This window comes from Mandrillus leucophaeus, unplaced genomic scaffold (assembly GCF_000951045.1).
Source record: "Mandrillus leucophaeus isolate KB7577 unplaced genomic scaffold, Mleu.le_1.0 Scaffold674, whole genome shotgun sequence".
In the NCBI taxonomy this organism is placed as follows: Eukaryota; Metazoa; Chordata; class Mammalia; order Primates; family Cercopithecidae; genus Mandrillus; species Mandrillus leucophaeus.
In genome coordinates this window covers 1140944-1149018 of record NW_012107297.1, presented here as the reverse complement: position 1 = coordinate 1149018, position 8075 = coordinate 1140944, and the positions used below count along the sequence as shown (strand labels likewise).

Genomic DNA, 8075 nt, shown 5'->3' with positions numbered 1-8075 from the left:
AACACACCTCAGCTCCATGCAAGGGGGTGTGTTTTCTGACTGTTGACATTGTCCAGGCAGATGGGGCATCTCCACAGGCAGATGTGACATTTCTGTGAACCAATCTGCCACCTCAAAACTCCCTTCTCCATGGGGGATTTCACAAGGTAGGCAGATCATGCCAGCTGCAGGCACAGACTGATATGAGAGAAGCAGAGGGGCTGGAGAGGTGCATGTGTGAGTTCTCACCAGCCTGACATGCAGGCAGGGGAGATTAAAAAGTAAGGAGAGAATCAAGTCTAATCACTGCAAAAGCCAAACCCATCCTCAGCGTTACAGGTACATTTGCTAAGTGCCAACTGAGTCCTCTGGTCCCTGCCTGGGAGGAACTTAGGATCAAGCATGAGGGGAACCAGCTCTGCATGTGGGGTTGTTATATCAAGGAGCATTTGGTTTTTCTTATTTTTGAGACAGGGTCTCACTCTGCCCCTCACGCAGTAGCACTATCCTAGCTTACTGCAGCCTTGGATGCCTGAGATCAAGCAATCTTCCCACCTCAGGCTCTCGAGTAGCTGAGACTACAGGTGTGCACCATCACATCTGGCTAACTTTTTAATTTATTTGTAGAGACAGGGCCTCACTATGTTGCTCAGGGTGGTCTCGAACTCCTGGCCTCTCATGATCCTTCCACCTCAGCCTCCCAAAGTGCTGGGATTACAGGCTTGAGTTACTGCACCCAGCTCATTTGTATTTTTATGAAGCATTTTCGGATGCTGTGGAAATTGAAGGAGAATGTACGCAACTCAGCCTTGGGATTAAGAAGTATGACAGGAGCTTTGTGTGTTCCAGCCAGGAGGCACATCTGGGATAATTTAGTTCTAATTAAACCTAGGTAGGGATCAAAATCATCTGGGGAACTTGTTAAAGGTATGGGTTCCTTGATCACCTTCCCACCCCACTCTGTGGTCATTCTAAGTGGGTCCTCGGTAAGGCAATTTTTGACAAACATCCCTGGGGATAACACAGGTCTGAGAAACACAACAGTAATCCTAACCCTTCATTTAAGAATAATAATCACAATAGTAATGAGAAGGAGGAAGAGGAGGATGGGCAGGTACCTCTATGGCACACACTCTTCTAAGTGCTTCACATCTATTAATTTCTTTAATTTTCACAACAATTCTATGATTTGGAAGCTACTAATATCTATATTTCACAAAGGACAAAAACTGAGGCACAAAGAGGTTACGTAGCTTGCCCAAGGTTATGAGTTAGTAATGGCATTCAGACCCAGCAGTTCACCTCCGGAGTCCATGGCCTTGACCACTGCACTACATTGCCTCAGTAGTTGAAGAAGCCAAGACTCGGAAAGGGCCAAGGACTTGCCCAGGGTCACACAGGACACACGTGGCAGAGCAGACTGGAACTCAGGTCTCCTGACTCCCAGCCTGGGCCACCTCATGTCTCAGAGGCCAGTCCCAGGATGGTGGCTTAGAAGTGACAGCCTATCATCCTGACGCTAACGTCACCATGCTGTTCTCTTCCAGGTGGTATCAGCCTGACCATAAAGGACCCCCGATGGGTGGGTGCCTGGTGGCTGGGTTTCCTCATTGCTGCTGGCTCAGTGGCCCTGGCTGCCATCCCCTACTTCTTCTTCCCCAAGGAAATGCCCAAAGAAAAACATGAGCTTCAGTTTCGGCGAAAGGTCTTAGCAGTCACAGACTCACCTGCCAGGAAGGTAAGCTCCCTCCATGTTACCTGTCTGGGTCCAGGCTCCATCCCCACCCACTTGTTCTTCTTTGTAACATTACACTTCGGCTGGGTGCGGTGGCTCACGCCTGTAATCCCAGCACCTTGGGAGGCCGAGGCGGGTAGATCACAAGATCAGGAGATCGAGACCATCCTGGCTAACATGGTGAAACCCCATCTCTACTAAAAATACAAAAAATTAGCCGGCTGTGGTGGCGGGCACCTGTAGTCCCAGCTACTCGGGAGGCTGAGGCAGGAGAATCGCTTGAACCCGGAAGGTGGAGGTTGCAGTGAGCCGAGATCACGCCACTGCACTCCTTCCTGGGCGACAGAGCAAGACTCTGTCTCAAAAAAATAAAATAAAATAAAATTACACTGCATCCCCACTGGGCACTATGCTTTCTGCCTGGGCTCCATCACGTCTTTCTGACAGCCTTGCACAGTGAATATCACCTGCCCTCTCCACAGCTGAGGAGACCCAGAGCCAATGTTGGAAAGTGACTTACCCAAGATCACAAAGCCAGCAAGCAAGGGCAGTGCTGGGATGAGAACCTGCACCTCTCTGAGCCCATGCCCCTCATGCTAACCACTACAGTATGGCCTCTGTGCTCATCACTTAAAGTTTTTGTAAATTCTGAACATGCCATAGGAATGTTAAGAATTGGGAGAGTGGGTAGGACAGTTTGGGAAGACTTCCCTGAAGAGGAGGGATTTCAGCTGGACTTTGAAGGGTGTGTGGAAGCACAGAAAGGAGAGAGGATCAGAGATTCCAGGCACAGAAACATCCTGCGTGAAAGATTTGGCTATAGAAATAGACCTGGCCCTTTCGGGGACAGTGAAGGGGACAAACATGCACGGAGTGCAGGGCCCAGGCTGGACCTGAAGATCAGTCCATGGCCTCCACCCTTCCAGCGGGCACAGTCTAGGGAGGACACAGACTCATGGACAAGTCACGACCGGTGTGATGCTCCAGGGTGTCTAGAATCCCCCTTCTCCACTCTTGCGGCAGGTGGGTCTCTCCTCAGAAGAGGACACGGAGGCCCAGCCTAGTGCAGGGATTTGCCCAGGGTCACAAAGCTGGTAGGAGAGGACAGGATCACATGAGCCACTAGGCAGAACAGAGTATTCTGGGCCAGGGACTTCCAAGTTTTCCAGGTACCCACAAAAACACGAGGCCTGAAAAACAACAAATTGGCTTCAAATTAAAAAGAAAATGACAAAATAGAAACAATTTTTAAAGTTTATTTATTTATTTATTTTTATTTTTTGAGATGGAGTCTCACCCTATTGGCCAGGCTAGATCTTGGCTCACCACAACCTCCAACTCCCAGGTTCAAGTGATTCTCCCACCTCAGCCTTCCAAATAGCTGGGATTACAGGCGTGTGCCACCACGCCTGGCTAATTTTGTATTTTTAGTAGAGATGGCATTTCACCATGTTGGCCAGGCTGGTCTTGAACCCCTAACCTCAGGTGATCTGCCCACCTAGGCCTCCCAAAGTGCTGAGATTACAGGTGTGAACCACTGTGCCAGGCCTAAAAGTTTAATTACATGCCAGTAATGTCAAGTTCATTAATTTTTTTAAATACTTATACACATTTCATTACATTCTGAAAATTTGTGCATTAGATTTCCTCTTTGCCAAGTATGGGAGGTGGCTGTTGAGAAATCACAGACAATCATAAATTAAGTAACTTACTTGTTGCTAAGTAATTCTAATTTCAAAGGGACAATTTATAAAAATCCTGTTGAATGTTTTTGCTGCAAGAGCATTTTTGTGGCAGGTTGATGTATTTGAATATGTTTGGAGAGGGTAGGGGCAGGGAGAGAAATCAGACAGCTCTGATGGTGGTCCAGGCTAGGTGGAAGCCATGCATCGGCAGTGAGGGGATAGAGGTGCATCTGGGAGCTACCCAGGTTGGGGACTACACATAGCTGCCCTGCTGCGGGATGTCCCCAAGACAGTGATGAGTTGGGCTGATGCTGGGATTGGGTGCAGCTGTCTCAGAGGCAGGGGGAAGCAGCTGCCAGGGAGTGAGCAATTTCAGGGGAAGAAGACAGTTTGAAACCACAGCTGGGCCTTTCTGATTCTGTCTAGCTCAGGCCAAAGTTTGGATACGATGAAATTCCTAGAACTTAGAGGTGGGGTGATGTTCATAAAGGAAAGAGAGAGAGCCTACATTGCTGGTTACAGATGATCTCCAAATTGAGTCCTAAATTTTAACAGAGAAGAATGCCAGTTCAGCCATGGGTGGGATAGGTGGCAGAAGCAAAGTTTAGGGGTGGGAGACTGCACTGGGCTCTGTCACATGCCAGCCATATGACCTTGAGCAGCAAGCCACTTCCGCATTCTGTGCTGCTGTGTAAGATGCTGAGGTTAGGCTCCTGGAGCAATATCCTGTGTGCCTCGGATTCCGAGAATGCACGATTCCTTGAGTCGGAGCTGCTATGATTCAGAGACTCAAATTTTAAGAGCTGTGTCTCTATGATGCTTTGAAACCCTGGCTCCCCAGCTGTGAACCTGTCTGGCTGTCTGGATTCATTCTGTCAGCACATTGGGGATGGGGAGTGGGGAGGGAAGGGGGTGAGAGGTTCTTTAAAAAGAAACAAGGGCTAAGAACATGATGATCTGCTTCCAGCAGCTCTCAGGCAATAAATATTGATGTGGGAGGAATTGTTCCTCCACCTCCCTGAGGCTGCCTTGGCCGGGTCTGCTTGCAGTAAAGCTGGTTGGCCTGGCTCAGGAGGGCCACCAATCGGGAGTTGAATAAACCAGGAGCAAAGGCCCAATGAGGCTGAATTGGCTTCCAGAAAGTCCAGACCTCCAGACATGGGATGTGTATCTTCTGCAGGGCGAGAGAATGGGCAAGAGGAGAAAGTGAAGGGCAGAGCTAACTCTGAAATCTCACCAGGCGTCCCCTCCCAGGCTCAGGGTTCCAGGGTCCCCTAAATACCCTCTTCGAAGTAAATGCTGTTTTTAAAGATATCCAGGAGATGGCAGTATGTAATACAAGAATTATGTGGCCCAGAGAAGGTTTCTGGCCTCAGTGTCTCTATCTATCAAATGGGTAGCAGATCAGACAAGGTCTGTCGCCCCTGACAGGATCAAGGCCATCTCTAAATGACTCACTGTCTCTGGAGCAATATGTGAGCATTTTTACAGGGGAAAAGAGGGGTACATTCCACAGCCCCTGCCCCAAGGAGGTCTGAGAAGGTGAAGGAAGGCCAGATGCAGAGAGATAGGGAATGATGAATGACAGCTCAGGTTTCTCCCATGGCCATGATTATGGGATTCTCTGCCTGGGGGGCAGGGGGCATTAGCAGTCCCCATGAAGAGTAGAGTAGAAGAGTAAGAGATGGGATTGGGGGAGGCCATGCAGGGGATGGGAGGGGACAGGAGCCCTACTTTCTTGCCTTTGGCTCTGTCCCTGTATCTGTGGCCTCGGAGCTCAGGTGCTACCAAGAGACCCTCATAGGAGTGACCCAGGACAGGCCTCACCTCCCTCTAGGCCTCAGTCTTCCTGTCTACAATCAGCCAGTCCCCAAGGTCCTGCTAGGCCCAAGGACTCCTGGCAGATGGCTCTGCAGGGTCTGTGGGGTAAAGATGGTCTCTTGAGGGCTTCCTGACAGATTCTTCTTCCCCATCTGTCCCTGTGGTGGTGGTGGTGCTCCCATTCAGCCAGCAACTCTCCTGTGCCCACCATGCCCTCTGGTCCTTCTGAGAACCTGCCCTTGGGGCTGGGTCAGGGGCTCAGAGGGGCCCATAGAGCTACTTTCTGGCAGGCAAGCCTCTTCCATGAGGACCCCTGTCCCTCTCCAGCCTCTGAGCACCACCGGACTCTGACCACAGAGACCAGGAATCTATGTGTCTGTTATTTCTGGAATATGTCTGAGAGTTTGGGATTCTAAAATTATATGGTTTTAAAGTCTGTGTTCCTAATAGAGCTTCTCAAGTACTTACATTATTCTAAAAGTCTGTGCCTCGAATGGTCTATGACTCCCCAAATCCACATTTCTAAATGGCTGCAATTTTGGCTGAGAGTCTGTAAGCCTGTGATGTCCACTGTCTTCCAGTCGTTAACTTCCATGTACTTCTTTGGGAGAATGGTCAGAGATGGAGGACAGGAGTGTGAGGTGGCAATGGTCCTTAAAACCCAGGACTTAGGGCTGGTCTATCAGGATTTGCCCAGCCAGGAAGCCCCCATTTCCCTGGGGCTTTGTGTCTCCACGGCAGCATCTGTGAGTTCTGAGGTGCTGCAGGCCTCCTAGCCCCCAGTGCCTCCTCTTTGCAAGCACTGCCTCTAGACCCCGCTGCATCTCACTGATGGATGGATTGGCCCGTAGAGAGTTAAAGACATGTCCAGAGGTTGGACAGCACCACAGGCCCTTGTACTGGTCTGTACAAAGCCAGGTCCTGGCACCAAAGAGCTGAGGAAAGGCTCCCCCAGACCACCAGGTCTGCACATAGAGCTTCCTTTAACATCATGGCTTGAGGCCCTGTTGGGGCGATCTGCTTAACTGGTTTTTTGAATTGAACCCCACAGAACCCCAAGGGTACCACCATAGGGAGGAGGAGGAGGGGTATCACCGAGCGGGGCTAAGGGCCTTCCACCCCTCTACACACACACACAAAATATAGAACTACTCGGACTGAAGTGTGTGTTTTCATACCTGTCTAAAGACTAAATCTAAGGAATGAGATTTCAATTGAGAAAAGGGTTCTGTTCCTAAAAACCAGCTGAGCTAGTCCAATACTGCCATTTGTCAGAGGAGGAGACTGAGGCTAAAGAAGAGATGAAAGGTAGCTGATCAGGCCCAAGAGGCACCATGTGAGCTTCCTTGGTGTCTAAGGCATCCTGCAGTGGCAGGGACAGGGCTAGACATGGCAGGGGTTAGACACATGTCATGCTGGAGGCCTGTTGACTTCAATAGGGATGGCACCATGCTCAAGGGGCTGAAGAGAAGACTCGGAGTCAGCAAACAAGACATTGGGTTTATTGAGGGAACTTACATACAGGGTGGTCCAGTGGTGGTGGGCTGGACAGAGAATCACTACCATTTGTAAAAACCATGCAAATTATATGGCACCCTCCACCTGGCCACCTTCACTTAACCCAAAACAAAGGGCTTTGATCCTTCATACAGCCTGCGTTTCATGGGATGAGCGGGGGGTTCAGATGTCCTTCATAAATAAGAAATGAATCTCTGGGTTGGCCACTCCCAGATTCCTTAGCTCAGAACTCCAAATGAGGCTGGCTGTGGTGGCTCACACCTGTAATCTCAGCACTTTAGGAGGCTGAGGTGGGCACATCACTTGAGGTCAGGAGTTTGAGATCAGCCTGGCCAAGTGGTGAAACCTGTCTCTACTAAAAATATAAAAATTAGCTGGGTATGGTGGCGTGCACCTGTAGCCCCAGCTACTTGGAAGGCTGAGGCAGGAGAATCGCTAGAACCTGGGAGGCACTGGTTGCAGTGAGCTGAGATTGCGCCACTGCACTTCAGCCTAGACAACAGAGCAAGATTCCATCTCAAAAAAAAAAAAAAAAAAAAGTGTTTTAATATAGAAGTATGACAATTTCCTTATCCTACTTATTTAAAACATTTTAATAGCTTTATTGATATGTAATTCACATACCATACAATTCACTCATTTAAACTGTACAATTCAGGCCACACACAGTGGCTCACACCAGTCATCCCAGAGATTTGGGAAGCCAAAGTAAGAATTGCTTGAGGTCAGGAGTTCGAGACCAGCGTGGGTAACATAACGAGAGACCAGCTCTCCAAAAAAGTAAATATTTAAAAAATAAGCCAGGTGTGGTGGAGTAAGCCTATAGTCCTAGCTACTTGGGAGGCTGAGGTGGGAGGATCACGTGAACCCAGGAGTTGGAGGCTGCAGTGAGCTATGATCCTGCCACTGCACTTGTAGGTGACAGAGCAAGACCCTATCTCTGAAAAATAAAGTGTACAGGCCAGGCGTGGTGGCTCACGCCTGTAATCCCAGCACTTTGGGAGGCAAGGCAGGTGGATCAACTGAGGTCAGGAGTTTGAGACCAGCCTGGCCGACATGGTGAAACCCCATCTCTACTAAAAATACAAAAAATTAGCTGCGTGTGGTGGTGCGTGCCTGTAATCCCAGCTACTCAGGAGGCAAAGCAGAAGGATCGCTTAATCCCAGCTACTCAGGAGGCAGAGGTTGCAGTGAGCCAAGATCGCACCACTGAACTCCAGCCTGGGCAACAAGAGCGAAACTCCATCTCAAAAAAAAATAATAAAAATTAAAAAGTATATAATTCAATGGTTTTTTAGTATAATAGTCACAGGGCTGTATGACCAATGCCACAATTC

General features: G+C 49.2%; 1 protein-coding gene across 4 annotated transcripts in view; it reads left to right on the top strand.

Moving 5' to 3' along the window:
* The window catches only part of SLCO2B1 (solute carrier organic anion transporter family, member 2B1), a 57913-nt gene that overhangs the window by 22109 nt on the left and 27729 nt on the right, over window positions 1-8075 (top strand). The window lies entirely within an intron of this gene.